The sequence below is a fragment of the Orbicella faveolata genome, unplaced genomic scaffold (assembly GCF_042242905.1).
Source record: "Orbicella faveolata isolate gen_17 unplaced genomic scaffold, um_ofav_v1 contig_50, whole genome shotgun sequence".
Taxonomy (NCBI): domain Eukaryota; kingdom Metazoa; phylum Cnidaria; class Anthozoa; order Scleractinia; family Merulinidae; genus Orbicella; species Orbicella faveolata.
The window spans coordinates 527,031-548,472 of NW_028301581.1; positions in this window are offsets into that span (position 1 = coordinate 527,031).

The following is a 21,442-nucleotide window of genomic DNA, read 5'->3' on the forward strand; positions in this document are numbered from 1 at the left end:
GTTTCTTACGCGCAAGAAAGAAAGTGAGAACGATAAACGAAAATCCAGTGGATTTTGTGTTTCTTGCGCGCAAGAAATAAAGTGAGAACGATTAGCGAAAGTCCAGTGGATTATGTGTTTCTTACGCGCAAGAAAAAAATTAAGAACGATTAGGGAAAGTCCGGTGGATTTTGTGTTTCTTACGCGGAAGAAATAAAGTGAGAACGATTAGCGAAAGTCCACTGGATTATGTGTTTCTTACGCGCAAGAAAAAAAGTAAGAACGATTAGGGAAAGTCCGGTGGATTTTGTGTTTCTTACGCGCAAGAAATAAAGTGAGAACGATAAGCGAAAGTCCAGTGAATTTTGTGTTTCTTACGCGCAAGAAATAAAGTGAGAACGATAAGCGAAAGTCCAGTGGATTTTGTGGTTCTTACGCTTAAGAAATAGAGTGAAAACGTTTAGGGAAAGTCCAGTGGATTTTGTGTTTCTTACGCGCAAGAAATACAGTGAGAACGATTAGCGAAAGTCCAGTGGATTATGTGTTTCTTACGCGCCAGAAATAAAGTGAGAACGATTAGCGAAAGCCCAGTGGATTTTGTGTTTCTTACGTGCAAGAAATAAAGTGAGAACGATTAGCGAAAGTCCAGTGGATTATGTGTTTCTTACGCGCAAGAAATAGAGTGAAAACGATTAGGGAAAGTCCAGTGGATAATGTGTTTCTTACGCGCAAGAAATAAAGTGAGAACGATTAGCGAAAGTCCAGTGGATTATGTGTTTCTTACGCCCAAGAAATAAAGTGAAAACGATTAGGGAAAGTCCAGTGGATTATGTGTTTCTTACGCGCAAGAAATAAAGTGAGAACGATTACCGAAAGTCCAGTGGACTATGAGTTTCTTACGTGCAAGAAATAAAGTGAGAACGATTAGGGAAAGTCCAGTGGACTGTGTGTTTCTTACGCGCAAGAAACAAAGTGAGAACGATTAGGGAAAGTCCACTGGATTTTGTGTTTCTTACGCGCAAGAAAAAAGTAAGAACGATTAGGGAAAGTCCAGTGGATTATGTGTTTCTTACGCGCAAGCAATAAAGTGAGAACGATTAGCGAAGTCCTGTGGATTATGTGTTTCTTAGGCGCAAGTAATAAAGTGAGAACGATTAGGGAAAGTCCAGTGGATTTTGTGTTTCTGACGCGCAAGAAATAAAGTGAGAACGATTAGGGAAAGTCCAGTGGATTATGCGTTTCCTACGCGCAAGAAATAAAGTGAGAACGATTAGGGAAATTCCAGTGGATTTTGTGTTTCTTACGCGCAAGAAATAAAGTGAGAACGATAAGCGAAGATCCAGTGGATTTTGTGTTTCTTACGCGCAAGAAATAGAGTGAAAACGTTTAGGGAAAGTCCAGTGGATTTTGTGTTTCTTACGCGCAAGAAATACAGTGAGAACGATTAGCGAAAGTCCAGTGGATTATGTGTTTCTCACGCGCCAGAAATAAAGTGAGAACGATTAGCGAAAGTCCAGTGGATTTTGTGTTTCTTACGCGCAAGAAATAAAGTGAGAACGATTAGCGAAAGTCCAGTGGATTATGTGTTTCTTACGCGCAAGAAATAGAGTGAAAACGATTAGGGAAAGTCCAGTGGATTATGTGTTTCTTACGCGCAAGAAATAAAGTGAGAACGATTACGGAAAGGCCAGTGGACTATGAGTTTCTTACGTTCAAGAAATAAAGTGAGAAAGATTAGGGAAAGTCCAGTGGATTATGTGTTTCTTACGCGCAAGAAATAGAGTGAAAACGATTAGGGAAAGTCCAGTGGATAATGTGTTTCTTACGCGCAAGAAATAAAGTGAGAACGATTAGCGAAAGTCCAGTGGATTATGTGTTTCTTACGCCCAAGAAATAAAGTGAAAACGATTAGGGAAAGTCCAGTGGATTATGTGTTTCTTACGCGCAAGAAATAAAGTGAGAACGATTACCGAAAGTCCAGTGGACTATGAGTTTCTTACGTGCAAGAAATAAAGTGAGAACGATTAGGGAAAGTCCAGTGGACTGTGTGTTTCTTACGCGCAAGAAACAAAGTGAGAACGATTAGGGAAAGTCCAGTGGATTTTGTGTTTCTTACGCGCAAGAAAAAAGTAAGAACGATTAGGGAAAGTCCAGTGGATTATGTGTTTCTTACGCGCAAGCAATAAAGTGAGAACGATTAGCGAAGTCCTGTGGATTATGTGTTTCTTAGGCGCAAGTAATAAAGTGAGAACGATTAGGGAAAGTCCAGTGGATTTTGTGTTTCTGACGCGCAAGAAATAAAGTGAGAACGATTAGGGAAAGTCCAGTGGATTATGCGTTTCCTACGCGCAAGAAATAAAGTGAGAACGATTAGGGAAATTCCAGTGGATTTTGTGTTTCTTACGCGCAAGAAATAAAGTGAGAACGATAAGCGAAGATCCAGTGGATTTTGTGTTTCTTACGCGCAAGAAATAGAGTGAAAACGTTTAGGGAAAGTCCAGTGGATTTTGTGTTTCTTACGCGCAAGAAATACAGTGAGAACGATTAGCGAAAGTCCAGTGGATTATGTGTTTCTCACGCGCCAGAAATAAAGTGAGAACGATTAGCGAAAGTCCAGTGGATTTTGTGTTTCTTACGCGCAAGAAATAAAGTGAGAACGATTAGCGAAAGTCCAGTGGATTATGTGTTTCTTACGCGCAAGAAATAGAGTGAAAACGATTAGGGAAAGTCCAGTGGATTATGTGTTTCTTACGCGCAAGAAATAAAGTGAGAACGATTACGGAAAGGCCAGTGGACTATGAGTTTCTTACGTTCAAGAAATAAAGTGAGAAAGATTAGGGAAAGTCCAGTGGACTATGTGTTTCTTACACGCAAGAAACAAAGTGAGAACGATTAGGGAAAGTCCAGTGGATTTTGTGTTTCTTACGCGCAAGAAAAAAGTAAGAACGATTAGGGAAAGTCCAGTGGATTATGTGTTTCTTACGCGCAAGCAATAAAGTGAGAACGATTAGCGAAGTCCTGTGGATTATGTGTTTCTTAGGCGCAAGTAATAAAGTGAGAATGATTAGGGAAAGTCCAGTGGATTATGTGTTTCTGACGCGCAAGAAATAAAGTGAGAACAATTAGGGAAAGTCCAGTGGATTATGCGTTTCCTACGCGCAAGAAATAAAGTGAGAACGATTAGGGAAAGTCCAGTGGATTTTGTGTTTCTTACGCGCAAGAAATAAAGTGAGAACGATAAGCGAAGATCCAGTGGATTTTGTGTTTCTTACGCGCAAGAAATAGAGTGAAAACGTTTAGGGAAAGCCCAGTGGATTATGTGTTTCTTACGCGCAAGAAATACAGTGAGAACGATTAGCGAAAGTCCAGTGGATTATGTGTTTCTTACGCGCAAGAAATAAAGTGAGAACGATTACGGAAAGGCCAGTGGACTATGAGTTTCTTACGTTCAAGAAATAAAGTGAGAACGATTAGGGAAAGTCCAGTGGACTATGTGTTTCTTACACGCAAGAAACAAAGTGAGAACGATTAGGGAAAGTCCAGTGGATTTTGTGTTTCTTACGCGCAAGAAAAAAGTAAGAACGATTAGGGAAAGTCCAGTGGATTATGTGTTTCTTACGCGCAAGCAATAAAGTGAGAACGATTAGCGAAGTCCTGTGGATTATGTGTTTCTTAGGCGCAAGTAATAAAGTGAGAATGATTAGGGAAAGTCCAGTGGATTTTGTGTTTCTGACGCGAGAGAAATAAAGTGAGAACGATTAGGGAAAGTCCAGTGGATTATGCGTTTCTTACGCGCAAGAAATAAAGTGAGAACGATTAGGGAAAGTCCAGTGGATTATGTGTTTCTTACGCACAAGAAATAAAGTGAGAACGATTAGCGAAAGTCCAGTGGGTTTTGTCTTTCTTAGGCGCAAGAAATAAAGTGAGAACGATTAGGGAAAGTCCAGTGGATTTTGTGTTTCTTACGCGCAAGAAATAGAGTGAAAATGTTTAGGGAAAGTCCAGTGGATAATGTGTTTCTTACGCGCAAGAAATAAAGTGAGAACGATTAGCGAAAGTCCAGTGGAATATGTGTTTCTCACGCGCAAGAAAAAAGTGAGAACGATTAGGGAAAGTCCAGTGGATTATGTGTTTCTTCCGCGCAAGCAATAAAGAGAGAACGATTAGGGAAAGTCCAGTGGATTTTGTGTTTCTTACGCGCAAGAAATAAAGTGAGAACGATAAGCGAAGATCCAGAGGATTTTGTGTTTCTTACGCGCAAGAAATAGAGTGAAAACGTTTTGGGAAAGTCCAGTGGATTTTGTGTTTCTTACGCGCAAGAAATAAAGTGAGAACGATAAGCGAAGATCCAGAGGATTTTGTGTTTCTTACGCGCAAGAAATAGAGTGAAAACGTTTTGGGAAAGTCCAGTGGATTTTGTGTTTCTTACGCGCAAGAAATAAAGTGAGAACGATTAGCGAAAGTCCAGTGAATTATGTGTTTCTTACGCGCAAGAAATAAAGTGAAAACGATTAGGGAAAGTCCAGTGGATAATGTGTTTCTTACGCGCAAGAAATAAAGTGAGAACGATTAGCGAAAGTCCAGTGGACTATGTGTTTCTTACGCGCAAGAAATAAAGTGAGAACGATTAGGGAAAGTCCAGTGGAGTATGTGTTTCTTACGCGCAAGAAATAAAGTCAGAACGATTAGGGAAAGTCCAGTGGACTATGAGTTTCTTACGTGCAAGAAATAAAGTGAGAACGATTAGGGAAAGTCCAGTGGATAATGTGTTTCTTACGCGCAAGAAATAAAGTGAGAACGATTAGCGAAAGTCCAGTGGATTATGTGTTTCTTACGCGCAAGAAATAAAGTGAAAACGATTAGCGAAAGTCCAGTGGATTATGTGTTTCTTACGCGCAAGAAATAAAGTGAGAACGATTACGGAAAGTCCAGTGGAGTATGAGTTTCTTACGCGCAAGAAAAAAGTAAGAACGATTAGGGAAAGTCCAGTGGATTATGTGTTTCTTACGCGCAAGCAATAACGTGAGAACGATTAGCGAAGTCCTGTGGATTATGTGATTCTTAGGCGCAAGTAATAAAGTGAGAACGATTAGGGAAAGTCCAGTGGATTTTGTGTTTCTGACGCGCAAGAAATAAAGTGAGAACGATTAGGGAAAGTCCAGTGGATTATGCGTTTCTTACGCGCAAGAAATAAAGTGAGAACGATTAGGGAAAATCCAGTGGATTATGTGTTTCTTACGCGCAAGAAATAAAGTGAGAACGATTAGCGAAAGTCCAGTGGGTTTTGTCTTTCTTAGGCGCAAGAAATAAAGTGAGAACGATTAGGGAAAGTCCAGTGATTTTGTGTTTCTTACGCGCAAGAAATAAAGTGAGAACGATAAGCGAAAATCCGGTGGATTTTGTGTTTCTTACGCGCAAGAAATAGAGTGAAAACGTTTAGGGAAAGTCCAGTGGATTTTGTGTTTCTTACGCGCAAGAAATACAGTGAGAACGATTAGCGAAAGTCCAGTGGATTATGTGTTTCTTACGCCCAAGAAATAAAGTGAAAACGATTAGCGAAAGTCCAGTGCATTTTGTGTTTCTTACGAGCAAGAAATAGAGTGAGAACGATTAGCGAAAGTCCAGTGGATTATGTGTTTCTTACGCCCAAGAAATAAAGTGAAAACGATTAGCGAAAGTCCAGTGGATTATGTGTTTCTTACGCGCAAGAAATACAGTGAGAACGATTAGCGAAAGTCCAGTGGATTATGTGTTTCTTACGCCCAAGAAATAAAGTGAAAACGATTAGCGAAAGTCCAGTGCATTTTGTGTTTCTTACGAGCAAGAAATAGAGTGAGAACGATTAGCGAAAGTCCAGTGGATTATGTGTTTCTTACGTGCAAGAAATAAAGTGAGAACGATTAGGGAAAGTCCAGTGGATTATGTGTTTCTTACGCGCAAGAAACAAAGTGAGAACGATTAGGGAAAGTCCAGTGGATTTTGTGTTTCTTACGCGCAAGAAAAAAGTAAGAACGATTAGGGAAAGTCCAGTGGATTATGTGTTTCTTACGCGCAAGAAAAAAGTGAGAACGATTAGGGAAAGTCCAGTAGATTATGTGTTTCTTCCCCGCAAGCAATAAAGTGAGAACGATTAGCGAAGTCCAGTGGATTATGTGTTTCTTACGCGCAAGTAATAAAGTGAGAACGATTAGGGAAAGTCCAGTGGATTTTGTGTTTCTGACGCGCAAGAAATAAAGTGAGAACGATTAGGGAAAGTCCAGTGGATTATGCGTTTCTTACGCGCAAGAAATAAAGAGAGAACGATTAGGGAAAGTCCAGTGGATTTTGTGTTTCTTACGCGCAAGAAATAAAGTGAGAACGATAATCGAAGATCCAGTGGATTTTGTGTTTCTTACGCGCAAGAAATAGAGTGAAAACGTTTAGGGAAAGTCCAGTGGATTTTGTGTTTCTTACGCGCAAGAAATACAGTGAGAACGATTAGCGAAAGTCCAGTGGATTATGTGTTTCTTACGCGCCAGAAATAAAGTGAGAACGATTAGCGAAAGTCCAGTGGATTTTGTGTTTCTTACGCGGAAGAAATAAAGTGAGAACGATAAGCGAAAGTCCAGTGGATTATGTGTTTCTGACGCGCAAGAAATAAAGTGAAAACGATTAGGGAAAGTCCAGTGGATAATGTGTTTCTTACGCGCAAGAAATAAAGTGAGAACGATTAGCGAAAGTCCAGTGGATTATGTGTTTCTTACGCGCCAGAAATAAAGTGAGAACGATTAGCGAAAGTCCAGTGGATTTTGTGTTTCTTACGCGGAAGATATAAAGTGAGAACGATAAGCGAAAGTTCAGTGGATTATGTGTTTCTGACGCGCAAGAAATAAAGTGAAAACGATTAGGGAAAGTCCAGTGGATAATGTGTTTCTTACGCGCAAGAAATAAAGTGAGAACGATTAGCGAAAGTCCAGTGGATTATGTGTTTCTTACGCGCAAGAAATAAAGTGAGAACGATTAGCGAAAGTCCAGTGGATTATGTGTTTCTTACGCGCAAGAAATAAAGTGAGAACGATTACGGAAAGTCCAGTGGACTATGTGTTTCTTACGCGCAAGAAACAAAGTGAGAACGATTAGGGAAAGTCCAGTGGATTTTGTGTTTCTTACGCGCAAGAAAAAAGTAAGAACGATTAGGGAAAGTCCAGTGGATTATGTGTTTCTTACGCGCAAGCAATAAAGTGAGAACGATTAGCGAAGTCCTGTGGATTATGTGTTTCTTAGGCGCAAGTAATAAAGTGAGAACGATTAGGGAAAGTCCAGTGGATTTTGTGTTTCTGACGCGCAAGAAATAAAGTGAGAACGATTAGGGAAAGTCCAGTGGATTATGTGTTTCCTACGCGCAAGAAATAAAGTGAGAACGATTAGGGAAATTCCAGTGGATTTTGTGTTTCTTACGCGCAAGAAATAAAGTGAGAACGATAAGCGAAGATCCAGTGGATTTTGTGTTTCTTACGCGCAAGAAATAGAGTGAAAACGTTTAGGGAAAGTCCAGTGGATTTTGTGTTTCTTACGCGCAAGAAATACAGTGAGAGCGATTAGCGAAAGTCCAGTGGATTATGTGTTTCTCACGCGCCAGAAATAAAGTGAGAACGATTAGCGAAAGTCCAGTGGATTTTGTGTTTCTTACGCGCAAGAAATAAAGTGAGAACGATTAGCGAAAGTCCAGTGGATTATGTGTTTCTTACGCGCAAGAAATAGAGTGAAAACGATTAGGGAAAGTCCAGTGGATTATGTGTTTCTTACGCGCAAGAAATAAAGTGAGAACGATTACGGAAAGGCCAGTGGACTATGAGTTTCTTACGTTCAAGAAATAAAGTGAGAAAGATTAGGGAAAGTCCAGTGGACTATGTGTTTCTTACACGCAAGAAACAAAGTGAGAACGATTAGGGAAAGTCCAGTGGATTTTGTGTTTCTTACGCGCAAGAAAAAAGTAAGAACGATTAGGGAAAGTCCAGTGGATTATGTGTTTCTTACGCGCAAGCAATAAAGTGAGAACGATTAGCGAAGTCCTGTGGATTATGTGTTTCTTAGGCGCAAGTAATAAAGTGAGAATGATTAGGGAAAGTCCAGTGGATTTTGTGTTTCTGACGCGCAAGAAATAAAGTGAGAACAATTAGGGAAAGTCCAGTGGATTATGCGTTTCCTACGCGCAAGAAATAAAGTGAGAACGATTAGGGAAAGTCCAGTGGATTTTGTGTTTCTTACGCGCAAGAAATAAAGTGAGAACGATAAGCGAAGATCCAGTGGATTTTGTGTTTCTTACGCGCAAGAAATAGAGTGAAAACGTTTAGGGAAAGCCCAGTGGATTATGTGTTTCTTACGCGCAAGAAATACAGTGAGAACGATTAGCGAAAGTCCAGTGGATTATGTGTTTCTTACGCGCCAGAAATAAAGTGAGAACGATTACGGAAAGGCCAGTGGACTATGAGTTTCTTACGTTCAAGAAATAAAGTGAGAACGATTAGGGAAAGTCCAGTGGACTATGTGTTTCTTACACGCAAGAAACAAAGTGAGAACGATTAGGGAAAGTCCAGTGGATTTTGTGTTTCTTACGCGCAAGAAAAAAGTAAGAACGATTAGGGAAAGTCCAGTGGATTATGTGTTTCTTACGCGCAAGCAATAAAGTGAGAACGATTAGCGAAGTCCTGTGGATTATGTGTTTCTTAGGCGCAAGTAATAAAGTGAGAATGATTAGGGAAAGTCCAGTGGATTTTGTGTTTCTGACGCGAGAGAAATAAAGTGAGAACGATTAGGGAAAGTCCAGTGGATTATGCGTTTCTTACGCGCAAGAAATAAAGTGAGAACGATTAGGGAAAGTCCAGTGGATTATGTGTTTCTTACGCACAAGAAATAAAGTGAGAACGATTAGCGAAAGTCCAGTGGGTTTTGTCTTTCTTAGGCGCAAGAAATAAAGTGAGAACGATTAGGGAAAGTCCAGTGGATTTTGTGTTTCTTACGCGCAAGAAATAGAGTGAAAACGTTTAGGGAAAGTCCAGTGGATAATGTGTTTCTTACGCGCAAGAAATAAAGTGAGAACGATTAGCGAAAGTCCAGTGGAATATGTGTTTCTCACGCGCAAGAAAAAAGTGAGAACGATTAGGGAAAGTCCAGTGGATTATGTGTTTCTTCCGCGCAAGCAATAAAGAGAGAACGATTAGGGAAAGTCCAGTGGATTTTGTGTTTCTTACGCGCAAGAAATAAAGTGAGAACGATAAGCGAAGATCCAGAGGATTTTGTGTTTCTTACGCGCAAGAAATAGAGTGAAAACGTTTTGGGAAAGTCCAGTGGATTTTGTGTTTCTTACGCGCAAGAAATAAAGTGAGAACGATTAGCGAAAGTCCAGTGGATTTTGTGTTTCTTACGCGCAAGAAATAAAGTGAGAACGATTAGCGAAAGTCCAGTGAATTATGTGTTTCTTACGCGCAAGAAATAAAGTGAAAACGATTAGGGAAAGTCCAGTGGATTTTGTGTTTCTTACGCGCAAGAAATAAAGTGAGAACGATTAGCGAAAGTCCAGTGGATTATGTGTTTCTTACGCGCAAGAAATAAAGTGAGAACGATTAGGGAAAGTCCAGTGGAGTATGTGTTTCTTACGCGCAAGAAATAAAGTCAGAACGATTAGGGAAAGTCCAGTGGACTATGAGTTTCTTACGTGCAAGAAATAAAGTGAGAACGATTAGGGAAAGTCCAGTGGATAATGTGTTTCTTACGCGCAAGAAATAAAGTGAGAACGATTAGCGAAAGTCCAGTGGATTATGTGTTTCTTACGCGCAAGAAATAAAGTGAAAACGATTAGGGAAAGTCCAGTGGATTATGTGTTTCTTACGCGCAAGAAATAAAGTGAGAACGATTACGGAAAGTCCAGTGGAGTATGAGTTTCTTACGTGCAAGAAATAAAGTGAGAACGATTAGGGAAAGTCCAGTGGACTATGTGTTTCTTACGCCCAAGAAACACAGTGAGAACGATTAGGGAAAGTCCAGTGGATTTTGTGATTCTTACGCGCAAGAAAAAAGTAAGAACGATTAGGGAAAGTCCAGTGGATTATGTGTTTCTTACGCGCAAGCAATAACGTGAGAACGATTAGCGAAGTCCTGTGGATTATGTGATTCTTAGGCGCAAGTAATAAAGTGAGAACGATTAGGGAAAGTCCAGTGGATTTTGTGTTTCTGACGCGCAAGAAATAAAGTGAGAACGATTAGGGAAAGTCCAGTGGATTATGCCTTTCTTACGCGCAAGAAATAAAGTGAGAACGATTAGGGAAAATCCAGTGGATTATGTGTTTCTGACGCGCAAGAAATAAAGTGAGAACGATTAGCGAAAGTCCAGTGGGTTTTGTCTTTCTTAGGCGCAAGAAATAAAGTGAGAACGATTAGGGAAAGTCCAGTGATTTTGTGTTTCTTACGCGCAAGAAATAAAGTGAGAACGATAAGCGAAAATCCGGTGGGTTTTGTGTTTCTTACGCGCAAGAAATAGAGTGAAAACGTTTAGGGAAATTCCAGTGGATTTTGTGTTTCTTACGCGCAAGAAATACAGTGAGAACGATTAGCGAAAGTCCAGTGGATTATGTGTTTCTTACGCCCAAGAAATAAAGTGAAAACGATTAGCGAAAGTCCAGTGCATTTTGTGTTTCTTACGAGCAAGAAATAGAGTGAGAACGATTAGCGAAAGTCCAGTGGATTATGTGTTTCTTACGCGCAAGAAATAAAGTGAGAACGATTACGGAAAGTCCAGTGGAGTATGAGTTTCTTACGTGCAAGAAATAAAGTGAGAACGATTAGGGAAAGTCCAGTGGAGTATGAGTTTCTTACGCGCAAGAAACAAAGTGAGAACGATTAGGGAAAGTCCAGTGGATAATGTGTTTCTTACGCGCAAGAAATAAAGTGAGAACGATTAGGGAAAGTCCAGTGGATTATGTGTTTCTTACGCGCAAGAAATAAAGTGAGAACGATTACGGAAAGTCCAGTGGAGTATGAGTTTCTTACGTGCAAGAAATAAAGTGAGAACGATTAGGGAAAGTCCAGTGGACTATGTGTTTCTTACGCGCAAGAAACAAAGTGAGAAGGATTAGCGAAAATCCAGTAGAATATGTGTTTCTTACGCGCAAGAAATAAAGTGAGAACGATTAGGGAAAGTCCAGTGGATTTTGTGTTTCTTACGCGCAAGAAAAAAGTGAGAACGATTAGGGAAAGTCCAGTGGATTATGTGTTTCTTACGCGCAAGCAATAAAGTGAGAACGATTAGCGAAGTCCAGTGGATTGTGTGTTTCTTACGCGCAAGTAATAAAGTGAGAACGATTAGGGAAAGTCCAGTGGATTTTGTGTTTCTTACGCGCAAAAAGTAAAGTGGGAACGATAAGGAAAAGTGCAGTGGATTATGTGTTTCTTACGCACAAGAAATAAAGTGAGAACGATTAGCGAAAGTCCAGTGGATTATGTGTTTCTTACGCGCAAGAAAAAAAGTAAGAACGATTAGGGAAAGTCCAGTGATTTTGTGTTTCTTACGCGCAAGAAATAAAGTGAGAACGATAAGCGAAAATCCGGTGGATTTTGTGTTTCTTACGCGCAAGAAATAGAGTGAAAACGTTTAGGGAAAGTCCAGTGGACTTTGTGTTTCTTACGCGCAAGAAATACAGTGAGAACGATTAGCGAAAGTCCAGTGGATTATGTGTTTCTTACGCGCAAGAAATAAAGTGAGAACGATTAGGGAAAGTCCAGTGGATTATGTGTTTCTTACGCGCAAGAAATAAAGTGAGAACGATTACGGAAAGTCCGGTGGACTATGAGTTTCTTACGCGCAAGAAATAAAGTGAAAACGATTAGGGAAAGTCCAATGGATTATGTGTTTCTTACGCGCAAGAAATAAAGTGAGAACGATTACGGAAAGTCCGGTGGACTATGAGTTTCTTACGTGCAAGAAATAAAGTGAGAACGATTAGGGAAAGTCCAGTGGATAATGTGTTTCTTACGCGCAAGAAATAAAGTGAGAACGATTAGGGAAAGTCCAGTGGATTATGTGTTTCTTACGCGCAAGAAATAAAGTGAGAACGATTACGGAAAGTCCAGTGGAGTATGAGTTTCTTACGTGCAAGAAATAAAGTGAGAACGATTAGGGAAAGTCCAGTGGAGTATGAGTTTCTTACGCGCAAGAAACAAAGTGAGAACGATTAAGGAAAGTCCAGTGGATAATGTGTTTCTTACGCGCAAGAAATAAAGTGAGAACGATTAGGGAAAGTCCAGTGGATTATGTGTTTCTTACGCGCAAGAAATAAAGTGAGAACGATTACGGAAAGTCCAGTGGAGTATGAGTTTCTTACGTGCAAGAAATAAAGTGAGAACGATTAGGGAAAGTCCAGTGGACTATGTGTTTCTTACGCGCAAGAAACAAAGTATGAAGGATTAGCGAAAATCCAGTAGAATATGTGTTTCTTACGCGCAAGAAATAAAGTGAGAACGATTAGGGAAAGTCCAGTGGATTTTGTGTTTCTTACGCGCAAGAAAAAAGTGAGAACGATTAGGGAAAGTCCAGTGGATTATGTGTTTCTTACGCGCAAGCAATAAAGTGAGAACGATTAGCGAAGTCCAGTGGATTATGTGTTTCTTACGCCCAAGTAATAAAGTGAGAACGATTAGGGAAAGTCCAGTGGATTTTGTGTTTCTGACGCGCAAGAAATAAAGTAAGAACGTTTAGCGAAAGTCCAGTGGATTTTGTGTTTCTTACGCGCAAGAAATAAAGTGAGAACGATTAGCGAAAGTCCAGTGGGTTTTGTCTTTCTTACGCGCAAGAAATAAAGTGAGAACGATTGGGGAAAGTCCAGTGGGTTTTGTCTTTCTTACGCGCAAGAAATAAAGTGAGAACGATTAGCGAAAATCCAGTGGAATATGTGTTTCTTACGCGCAAGAAATAAAGTGAGAACGATTAGGGAAAGTCCAGTGGATTTTGTGTTTCTTACGCGCAACAAAAAAGTGACAACGATTAGGGAAAGTCCAGTGGATTATGTGTTTCTTACGCCCAAGCAATAAAGTGAGAACGATTAGCGAAGTCCAGTGGATTATGTGTTTCTTACGCGCAAGTAATAAAGTGAGAACGATTAGGGAAAGTCCAGTGGATTTTGTGTTTCTTACGCGCAAAAAATAAAGTGGGAACGATAAGGAAAAGTGCAGTGGATTATGTGTTTCTTACGCACAAGAAATAAAGTGAGAACGATTAGCGAAAGTCCAGTGGATTATGTGTTTCTTACGCGCAAGAAAAAAAGTAAGAACGATTAGGGAAAGTCCAGTGATTTTGTGTTTCTTACGCGGAAGAAATAAAGTGAGAACGATAAGCGAAAATCCGGTGGATTTTGTGTTTCTTACGCGCAAGAAATAGAGTGAAAACGTTTAGGGAAAGTCCAGTGGACTTTGTGTTTCTTACGCGCAAGAAATAAAGTGAGAACGATTAGCGAAAGTCCAGTGGATTATGTGTTTCTTACGCGCAAGAAATAAAGTGAGAACGATTAGGGAAAGTCCAGTGGATTATGTGTTTCTAACGCCCAAGAAATAAAGTGAAAACGATTAGCGAAAGTCCAGTGCATTTTGTGTTTCTTACGCACAAGAAATAGAGTGAGAACGATTAGCGAAAGTCCAGTGGATTATGTGTTTCTTACGCGCAAGAAAAAAAGTAAGAACGATTAGGGAAAGTCCGGTGGATTTTGTGTTTCTTACGCGGAAGAAATAAACTGAGAACGATTAGCGAAAGTCCAGTGGATTATGTGTTTCTTACGCGCAAGAAATAAAGTGAAAACGATTAGCGAAAGTCCAGTGGATTATGTGTTTCTTACGCGCAAGAAATAAAGTGAGAACGATTAGGGAAAGTTCAGTGGATTATGTGTTTCTTACGCGCAAGAAAAAAAGTAAGAACGATTAGGGAAAGTCCGGTGGATTTTGTGTTTCTTACGAGCAAGAAATAAAGTGAGAACGATTAGCGAAAGTCCAGTGGATTATGTGTTTCTTACGCGCAAGAAATAAAGTGAAAACGATTAGGGAAAGTCCAATGGATTATGTGTTTCTTACGCGCAAGAAATAAAGTGAGAACGATTACGGAAAGTCCGGTGGACTATGAGTTTCTTACGTGCAAGAAATAAAGTGAGAACGATTAGGGAAAGTCCAGTGGATAATGTGTTTCTTACGCGCAAGAAATAAAGTGAGAACGATTAGGGAAAGTCCAGTGGATTATGTGTTTCTTACGCGCAAGAAATAAAGTGAGAACGATTACGGAAAGTCCAGTGGAGTATGAGTTTCTTACGTGCAAGAAATAAAGTGAGAACGATTAGGGAAAGTCCAGTGGACTATGTGTTTCTCACGCGCAAGAAACAAAGTGAGAACGATTAGCGAAAGTCCAGTGGATTATGTGTTTCTTACGCGCAAGAAATAAAGTGAGAACGATTACGGAAAGTCCAGTGGAGTATGAGTTTCTTACGTGCAAGAAATAAAGTGAGAACGATTAGGGAAAGTCCAGGGGACTATGTGTTTCTTACGCGCAAGAAACAAAGTGAGAACGATTAGGGAAAGTCCAGTGGATTATGTGTTTCTTCCGCGCAAGCAATAAAGTGAGAACGATTAGCGAAGTCCAGTGGATTATGTGTTTCTTACGCGGAAGTAATAAAGTGAGAACGATTAGGGAAAGTCCAGTGGATTTTGTGTTTCTGAGGCGCAAGAAATAAAGTGAGAACGATTAGGGAAAGTCCAGTGGATTATGCGTTTCTTACGCCCAAGAAATAAAGAGAGATCGATTAGGGAAAGTCCAGTGGATTTTGTGTTTCTTACGCGCAAGAGATAAAGTGAGAACGATAAGCGAAAATCCAGTGGATTTTGTGTTTCTTACGCGCAAGAAATAGAGTGAAAACGTTTAGGGAAAGTCCAGTGGATTTTGTGTTTCTTACGCGCAAGAAATAAAGTGAAAACGATTAGGGAAAGTCCAGTGGATTATGTGTTTCTTACGCGCCAGAAATAAAGAGATAACGATTAGCGAAAGTCCAGTGGACTATGAGTTTCTTACGTGCAAGAAATAAAGTGAGAACGATTAGGGAAAGTCCAGTGGAGAATGTGTTTCTTACGCGCAAGAAATAAAGTGAGAGCGATTAGCGAAAGTCCAGTGGATTATGTGTTTCTTACGCGCAAGAAATAAAGTGAAAACGATTAGGGAAAGTCCAGTTGATTATGTGTTTCTTACGCGCAAGAAATAAAGTGAGAACGATTACGGAAAGTCCAGTGGACTATGAGTTTCTTACGCGCAAGAAATAAAGTGAGAACGATTAGGGAAAGTCCAGTGGACTATGTGTTTTTTACGCGCAAGAAACAAAGAGAGAACGATTAGGGAAAGTCCAGTGGATTATGTGTTTCTTACGCCCAAGCAATAAAGTGAGAACGATTAGCGAAGTCCAGTGGATTATGTGTTTCTTACGCGCAAGTAATAAAGTGAGAACGATTAGGGAAAGTCCAGTGGATTTTGTGTTTCTTACGCGCAAAAAATAAAGTGGGAACGATAAGGAAAAGTGCAGTGGATTATGTGTTTCTTACGCACAAGAAATAAAGTGAGAACGATTAGCGAAAGTCCAGTGGATTATGTGTTTCTTACGCGCAAGAAAAAAAGTAAGAACGATTAGGGAAAGTCCAGTGATTTTGTGTTTCTTACGCGCAAGAAATAAAGTGAGAACGATAAGCGAAAATCCGGTGGATTTTGTGTTTCTTACGCGCAAGAAATAGAGTGAAAACGTTTAGGGAAAGTCCAGTAAACTTTTTGTTTCTTACGCGCAAGAAATAAAGTGAGAACGATTAGCGAAAGTCCAGTGGATTATGTGTTTCTTACGCGCAAGAAATAAAGTGAGAACGATTAGGGAAAGTCCAGTGGATTATGTGTTTCTAACGCCCAAGAAATAAAGTGAAAACGATTAGCGAAAGTCCAGTGCATTTTGTGTTTCTTACGCACAAGAAATAGAGTGAGAACGATTAGCGAAAGTCCAGTGGATTATGTGTTTCTTACGCGCAAGAAAAAAAGTAAGAACGATTAGGGAAAGTCCGGTGGATTTTGTGTTTCTTACGCGGAAGAAATAAAGTGAGAACGATTAGCGAAAGTCCAGTGGATTATGTGTTTCTTACGCGCAAGAAATAAAGTGAAAACGATTAGGGAAAGTCCAGTGGATTATGTGTTTCTTACGCGCAAGAAATAAAGTGAGAACGATTAGGGAAAGTCCAGTGGATTATGTGTTTCTTACGCGGAAGAAAAAAAGTAAGAACGATTAGGGAAAGTCCGGTGGATTTTGTGTTTCTTACGCGCAAGAAATAAAGTGAGAACGATTAGCGAAAGTCCAGTGGATTATGTGTTTCTTACGCGCAAGAAATAAAGTGAAAACGATTAGGGAAAGTCCAGTGGATTATGTGTTTCTTACGCGCAAGAAATAAAGTGAGAACGATTACGGAAAGTCCGGTGGCATATGAGTTTCTTACGTGCAAGAAATAAAGTGAGAACGATTAGGGAAAGTCCAGTGGATAATGTGTTTCTTACGCGCAAGAAATAAAGTGAGAACGATTAGGGAAAGTCCAGTGGATTATGTGTTTCTTACGCGCAAGAAATAAAGTGAGAACGATTACGGAAAGTCCAGTGGAGTATGAGTTTCTTACGTGCAAGAAATAAAGTGAGAACGATTAGGGAAAGTCCAGTGGACTATGTGTTTCTTACGCGCAAGAAACAAAGTGAGAACGATTAGGGAAAGTCCAGTGGATTATGTGTTTCTTCCGCGCAAGCAATAAAGTGAGAACGATTAGCGAAGTCCAGTGGATTATGTGTTTCTTACGCGCAGGTAATAAAGTGAGAACGATTAGGGAAAGTCCAGTGGATTTTGTGTTTCTGAGGCGCAAGAAATAAAGTGAGAACGATTAGGGAAAGTCCAGTGGATTATGCGTTTCTTACGCGCAAGAAATAAAGAGAGATCGATTAGGGAAAGTCCAGTGGATTTTGTGTTTCTTACGCGCAAGAGATAAAGTGAGAACGATAAGCGAAAATCCAGTGGATTTTGTGTTTCTTACGCGCAAGAAATAGAGTGAAAACGTTTAGGGAAAGTCCAGTGGATTTTGTGTTTCTTACGCGCAAGAAATAAAGTGAAAACGATTAGGGAAAGTCCAGTGGATTATGTGTTTCTTACGCGCCAGAAATAAAGAGATAACGATTAGCGAAAGTCCAGTGGACTATGAGTTTCTTACGTGCAAGAAATAAAGTGAGAACGATTAGGGAAAGTCCAGTGGAGAATGTGTTTCTTACGCGCAAGAAATAAAGTGAGAGCGATTAGCGAAAGTCCAGTGGATTATGTGTTTCTTACGCGCAAGAAATAAAGTGAAAACGATTAGGGAAAGTCCAGTTGATTATGTGTTTCTTACGCGCAAGAAATAAAGTGAGAACGATTACGGAAAGTCCAGTGGACTATGAGTTTCTTACGTGGAAGAAATAAAGTGAGAACGATTAGGGAAAGTCCAGTGGACTATGTGTTTTTTACGCGCAAGAAACAAAGTGAGAACGATTAGGGAAAGTCCAGTGGATTTTGTGTTTCTGACGCGCAAGAAAAAAGTAAGAACGATTAGCGAAAATCCAGTGGAATATGTGTTTCTTACGCGCAAGAAATAAAGTGAGAACGATTAGGGAAAGTCCAGTGGATTTTGTGTTTCTTACGCGCAAGAAAAAAGTAAGAACGATTAGCGAAAATCCAGTGGAATATGTGTTTCTTACGCGCAAGAAATAAAGTGAGAACGATTAGCGAAAGTCCAGTGGGTTTTGTCTTTTTTACGCGCAAGAAATAAAGTGAGAACGATTAGGGAAAGTCCAGTGGATTTTGTGTTTCTTACGCGCAAGAAATAAAGTGAAAACGATTAGCGAAAATCCAGTGGAATATGTGTTTCTTACGCGCAAGAAATAAAGTGAGAACGATTAGGGAAAGTCCAGTGCATTTTGTGTTTCTTACGCGCAAGAAATAAAGTGAGAACGATTAGGGAAAGTCCAGTGGATTATGTGTTTCTTCCGCGCAAGCAATAAAGTGAGAACGATTAGCGAAGTCCAGTGGATTAGGTGTTTCTTACGCGCAAGTAATAAAGTGAGAACGATTAGGGAAAGTCCAGTGGATTTTGTGTTTCTGACGCGCAAGAAATAAAGTAAGAACGAGTAGGGAAAGTCCAGTGGATTATGCGTTTCTTACGCGCAAGAAATAAAGTGAGAACGATTAGGGAAAGTCCAGTGGATTATGTTTTTCTTACGCGCAAGAAATAAAGTGAGAACGATTAGCGAAAGTCCAGTGGGTTTTGTCTTTCTTACGCGCAAGAAATAAAGTGAGAACGATTAGCGAAAGTCCAGTGGATAATGTAATTCTTACGCGCAAGAAATAAAGTGAGAACGATTAGCGAAAGTCCAGTGGATTATGTGTTTCTTACGCGCAAGAAATAAGGTGCGAACGATTAGGGAAAGTCTAGTGGATTATGTGTTTTTTACGCGCAAGAAATAAAGTGAGAACGATTAGGGAAAGTCCAGTGGATAATGCGTTTCTGACGCGCAAGAAATAAAGTGAGAGCGATTAGGGAAAGTCCAGTGGATTATGTGTTTCTTACGCGCAAGAAATAAAGTGGGAACGATTAGGGAAAGTCCAGTGGATTATGCGTTTCTGACGCGCAAGAAATAAAGTGAGAGCGATTAGGGAAAGTCCAGTGGATTATGCGTTTCTTCCGCGCAAGAAATAAAGTCAGGACGATTAGGGAAAGTCCAGTGGATTTTGTGTTTTTTACGCGCAAGAAATAAAGTGAGAACGGTTAGCGAAAGTGCAGTGGATTTTGTGTTTCTTACGCGCAAGAAATAAAGTGGGAACGATTAGGGAAAGTCCAGTGGATAATGTGTTTCTTACGCGCAAGAAATAAAGTGAGAACGATTAGGGAAAGTCCAGTGGATTATGTGTTTCTTACGCGCAAGAAATAAAGTGAGAACGATTAGGGAAAATCCAGTGGAGTATGTGTTTCTTACGCGCAAGAAATAAAGTGGGAACGATTAGGGAAAGTCCAGTGGATTATGCGTTTCTGACGCGCAAGAAATAAAGTGAGAGCGATTAGGGAAAGTGCAGTGGATTATGCGTTTCTTCCGCGCAAGAAATAAAGTCAGGACGATTAGGGAAAGTCCAGTGGATTTTGTGTTTTTTACGCGCAAGAAATAAAGTGAGAACGATTAGGGAAAGTCCAGTGGATTTTGTGTTTCTTACGCGCAAGAAATAAAGTGAGAACGATTAGGGAAAGTCCAGCGGATAATGTGTTTCTTACGCGCAAGAAATAAAGTGAGAACGATTAGCGAAAGTCCAGTGGATTATGTGTTTCTTACGCGCAAGAAATAAAGTGAGAACGATCAGGGAAAGTCCAGTGGATTATGTGTTTCTTACGCGCAAGAAATAAAGTGGGAACGATTAGGGAAAGTCCAGTGGATTATGCGCTTCTGACGCGCAAGAGATAAAGTGAGAGCGATTAGGGAAAGTCCAGTGGATTATGCGTTTCTTCCGCGCAAGAAATAAAGTCAGGACGATTAGGGAAAGTCCAGTGGATTTTGTGTTTTTTACGCCCAAGAAATAAAGTGAGAACGATTAGCGAAAGTCCAGTGGATTATGTGTTTCTTACGCGCAAGAAATAAAGTGAAAACGATTAGGGAAAGTCCAGTGGATTATGTGTTTCTTACGCGCAAGAAATAAAGTGAGAACGATTAGGGAAAGTCCAGTGGATTATGTGTTTCTTACGCGCAAGAAAAAAAGTAAGAACGATTAGGGAAAGTCCGGTGGATTTTGTGTTTCTTACGCGCAAGAAATAAAGTGAGAACGATTAGCGAAAGTCCAGTGGATTATGTGTTTCTTACGCGCAAGAAATAAAGTGAAAACGATTAGGGAAAGTCCAGTGGATTATGTGTTTCTTACGCGCAAGAAATAAAGTGAGAACGATTACGGAAAGTCCGGTGGACTATGAGTTTCTTACGTGCAAGAAATACAGTGAGAACGATTAGGGAAAGTCCAGTGGATAATGTGTTTCTTACGCGCAAGAAATAAAGTGAGAACGATTAGGGAAAGTCCAGTGGATTATGTGTTTCTTACGCGCAAGAAATAAAGTGAGAACGATTACGGAAAGTCCAGTGGAGTATGAGTTTCTTACGTGCAAGAAATAAAGTGAGAACGATTAGGGAAAGTCCAGTGGACTATGTGTTTCTTACGCGCAAGAAACAAAGTGAGAACGATTAGGGAAAGTCCAGTGGATTATGTGTTTCTTCCGCGCAAGCAATAAAGTGAGAACGATCAGCGAAGTCCAGTGGATTATGTGTTTCTTACGCGCAAGTAATAAAGTGAGAACGATTAGGGAAAGTCCAGTGGATTTTGTGTTTCTGAAGCGCAAGAAATAAAGTGAGAACGATTAGGGAAAGTCCAGTGGATTATGCGTTTCTTACGCGCAAGAAATAAAGAGAGATCGATTAGGGAAAGTCCAGTGGATTTTGTGTTTCTTACGCGCAAGAGATTAAGTGAGAACGATAAGCGAAAATCCAGTGGATTTTGTGTTTCTTACGCGCAAGAAATAGAGTGAAAACGTTTAGGGAAAGTCCAGTGGATTTTGTGTTTCTTACGCGCAAGAAATAAAGTGAAAACGATTAGGGAAAGTCCAGTGGATTATGTGTTTCTTACGCGCCAGAAATAAAGAGATAACGATTAGCGAAAGTCCAGTGGACTATGAGTTTCTTACGTGCAAGAAATAAAGTGAGAACGATTAGGGAAAGTCCAGTGGAGAATGTGTTTCTTACGCGCAAGAAATAAAGTGAGAACGATTAGCGAAAGTCCAGTGGATTATGTGTTTCTTACGCGCAAGAAATAAAGTGAAAACGATTAGGGAAAGTCCAGTTGATTATGTGTTTCTTACGCGCAAGAAATAAAGTGAGAACGATTACGGAAAGTCCAGTGGACTATGAGTTTCTTACGTGGAAGAAATAAAGTGAGAACGATTAGGGAAAGTCCAGTGGACTATGTGTTTTTTACGCGCAAGAAACAAAGTGAGAACGATTAGGGAAAGTCCAGTGGATTTTGTGTTTCTGACGCGCAAGAAAAAAGTAAGAACGATTAGCGATAATCCAGTGGAATATGTGTTTCTTACGCGCAAGAAATAAAGTGAGAACGATTAGGGAAAGTCCAGTGGATTTTGTGTTTCTTACGCGCAAGAAAAAAGTAAGAACGATTAGCGAAAATCCAGTGGAATATGTGTTTCTTACGCGCAAGAAATAAAGTGAGAACGATTAGCGAAAGTCCAGTGGGTTTTGTCTTTTTTACGCGCAAGAAATAAAGTGAGAACGATTAGGGAAAGTCCAGTGGATTTTGTGTTTCTTACGCGCAAGAAATAAAGT